The sequence below is a fragment of the Lactuca serriola genome, chromosome 7 (assembly GCF_051521515.1).
Source record: "Lactuca serriola cultivar US96UC23 chromosome 7, Lser_US96UC23_V15, whole genome shotgun sequence".
Lineage (NCBI taxonomy): Eukaryota > Viridiplantae > Streptophyta > Magnoliopsida > Asterales > Asteraceae > Lactuca > Lactuca serriola.
The window spans coordinates 22,041,532-22,045,000 of NC_136414.1; the positions used below are offsets into that span (position 1 = coordinate 22,041,532).

At 33.8% G+C, this 3,469-nt stretch overlaps 1 long non-coding RNA gene across 3 annotated transcripts; it reads right to left on the reverse strand.

The window, feature by feature from the left end:
* Positions 1 to 906: 906 nt before the first annotated feature.
* On the reverse strand, positions 907 to 2,591 carry LOC145063491 (uncharacterized). Of its 3 annotated transcripts, none has more exons than XR_013687977.1 (4): positions 2,320 to 2,591; positions 1,766 to 2,178; positions 1,349 to 1,476; positions 907 to 1,187 (listed from the first exon to the last, which is right to left on the reverse strand). It is a non-coding gene; the product is annotated as an uncharacterized LOC145063491 (long non-coding RNA). The 3 variants fall into 3 exon arrangements; XR_013687976.1 differs by having other exon boundaries at positions 907 to 1,192; positions 1,766 to 2,152; positions 2,320 to 2,590; XR_013687975.1 differs by having other exon boundaries at positions 1,766 to 2,152; positions 2,320 to 2,589.
* Positions 2,592 to 3,469: the final 878 nt, after the last annotated feature.

The following is a 3,469-nucleotide window of genomic DNA, read 5'->3' on the forward strand; positions in this document are numbered from 1 at the left end:
CGTCATGCTCTCTCTCAAACTCCTAATCTTCCACAACCATTGTGATTTTCCTCCAAAGAACTCTCTCGATCTCGATGGATAGACCAAGTAGGGGACATTGTTTTTTCCCTATTCTAATTGGTTCATCTTTCCTATCAGTGAACACTGATTATTGTATGATTGAAATTACCGAACCAAGTTCATGTCAAATTTTAGGTTTCTTTAGTAAATAATATGATTGAAAGTACTAAATAGGTTATTTTTTGTGGCGTTTCTTAAGTGATAGTCATCACAGGGTCATTGTAAGAATCAATGATACAGTAGTAAGAACTCAAATCCCAGATAAAAGAACTTTTCCATCTTTTACATTCAACAAATTACACATAAACTGATGAGATCCATGATGAGTTTTTTTTGTGTCACAGATTTGAAACTTCAGTAGTTGTAAAAGGAAAATGTGAGCCTAGATTTCTCTTTCGAAGCTCTAACCATTGGTACCATTTTTGAGACCAGTCGGTACTCCACTACTAGAAAATTGGTGCAATAGCTACAGCACAATCCGTAGCTATTCCGTAGCTATAAGCGGATAGCTACGGAATTGCTACGGAAAATTGGCTGTAGCATAATGGCCCGTGGCTAAATTGTAGCTACGGATTAGCTACGGAATCACTACGGAATAGCTACGGAATTTTCCGTAGCTACTATAGCTACGGAATAGCTACAGAAATAAATAGTTACGGATTTCCTACAGAATAGCTACGGAATTGAATAGCTACGGAATAGCTACGGATCCAAATAGCTACAGAATAACTACGGAAGTAAATGGCTACAGATTTTCTGTAGGTAATCCGTAGCTAATTACATTTTATTTTTAAAAAAAAATAATAATATTTTTTTTACATAAAATAACAATTAATTTGGTCAAAATGAAACAAAAATTCATTACATTAAACTACAAAATGTAAAATACATTAGTGTCTAACACATTACAAAAACATCATTTTCCAAAAATAAATATTAGAATAAACATCATCTATACAACAAAATAAAAAATTTGGTCAAACTAAAAAATATGTTGCTATTTAAAACACCAGAAAGCTTCATGAAGGGCAACCAACCGGTAACTATTACACAAGTCAGCTACTACAGTTTTTTGGCCTCCAGATAACTGCTTCATGGACTGTGTCACCTTGTCCAGTAAAAGAAACCTGAACTTGTTAAACATAAGATGATTTTGATAAGTAGATTGTATAACATTATAATATATATATATATATATATATATATATATATATATATATATATATATATATATATCAAAAAACTTAATAAATATAACATTATAACATGAAACTATGATAAAAAAAACCCTTTGATCTGAGAAGTTTATTGATATGAGGTTGGGGACTTGAAGGAGGCCATGTCGCAAGAAACCCTTTAAGCCTTTTACAGAACTCACTGCATAAATCTGTTGTGGTGCTTGAGAGATCAATAGAGCTGAAAAAATGAAAAAATATATTCAATTTTAGACATGCAAAATCAATCTATGTTCTTGCTACATACACATACACACATAAAACTAATACTTGAGGGATGAAGAGCTAACCTGTAATCTAATCTGTATGTTTTCTACATACACAAACAGCCAAATATACATACACACATAAAACTGATAATTAAGGGATGAAGAAGTAACCTGTAATCCAATATGTATGTTTGCTACATACATAAACAACCAAATACACATACACACATAAAACTAATAATTGAGGGATGAAGAACTAACCTGTAATCCAATCTGTATGTTTGCTACATACACAAACAGCCAAATACCACTATCTGCTCCATTCATTTTTGCTCCAACCACCAAACACCACCATTGACCACCTTCCTGTTTGCATCTGTTCTGTACCATCACATGCTCAGCTACTCCACCATTTTAGCAACATAAACAACCGAGAACCAGAAAAAAACCACCTACATCTTCAATCCATCGTTCTTGATAACTTCACAAATGACCAAGGGACCAAAATTTTGGTCAAGAAATTACCCGAATCCAAATACCCTTCACTCAGGCAATTAATCGAACACTTGGTGGGCAGATGGTTTCATACACAAAAAATTAAAGATTTTGGTCAAGAAATTACCCAAATCAAATACCCTTCTTCCCTACCTGTAACAACCGAGACACAAATCCAACTAACAATTCAAAAAGATGAAGAAACAGCAAATGATTTTAGAAAGATGAAGAAAGAACAAACAATTTTAAAAAATCATTATGTGATGTTGCAGAAAGAACAAACGATTTTGAAAAGAACAAATGATCTAATGTCGACTAACCTTTGCAGAAGCTGTCGACGAACCAAAAGTTGTCGCCGTCGATTGAAGTTGTCGACGCGATGCTCGGAAACGGAAGTTGTCGCCGGTTTACTTCATTCGTTGAGTCGAGAGAGGGAAGAATCGAGCAAAAGGCCGAGAAAGAGAAGGGAGGTGCGCCGGAGAAGAAAGTCGGCGACGGCAGCGCTCGAGAGGGGGAAGAAAAACCGCCGGCGATTGTCCACAAACGAGAGGGGGGGGGGGGAGAAGTTTCAGTTTGTTTCTTTTTTTTTTTTTTTTTTCTGGATTCTATCTGTTCGCTGAAGTCGCTGAAGGGGGGGGGGGGAGTAAAAGTTGTGGGATCAATATAACAAGGAAATAAAATGGATTTTAATTAAAAAAAATAGCTACCGATTTGCTACGGCCCAGCTTCGGAATCTGCTACGGTTTTAGCGACGGTTTAGCTACGCATTAGCTACGGCCTGCAAAAAAAAAAAAAAAAACATGGGTGGGATTCGAACTCGGGTTGAATACATACAATAACATAAACTTACCAACCGGCCGGGCATGCCACATCCATGCCTACATGGTTGACTATTCTATTTAAACATCTTATTATTCTTATTATTCTTATTATTTCTATTATTATTATTATTATTTCTATTATTATTATTATTATTTCTATTATTATTATTATTTTTTTTATTATTATTATTATTATTATTATTATTATTATTATTATTATTTCAGGCACCAAAAGTCGAGTGTAAAAATGGGATCCATTACTCGTTTAATGGTTTAAAACTATAATGCTTATCATCTACGTTCACATATAAATACTCACAAGCACGTATACATAGACATATACACATACATATATACCACAAATTATTCATGTATACAAAATAAACCAATCACAACTTGGTGAAAAATATAGTCATTATATTGTTAAATTGTGCAACGAGTACTTGATCCCGAGGTGCAAACGACTTTATGAATGATATTAATAGCTATAAGTTGGTGAAAATAAAGATAATCATTTATAATAAAGGTGTGAGAAAAACGAAGCGGAAAAACGACGTTTGGTGCCCGGAAAATAGAACATTCAAGGTGAAATAATATACGTTTAATGTACAAAGCAAAATGTTTATGTGTATGTGTATATCATATATTA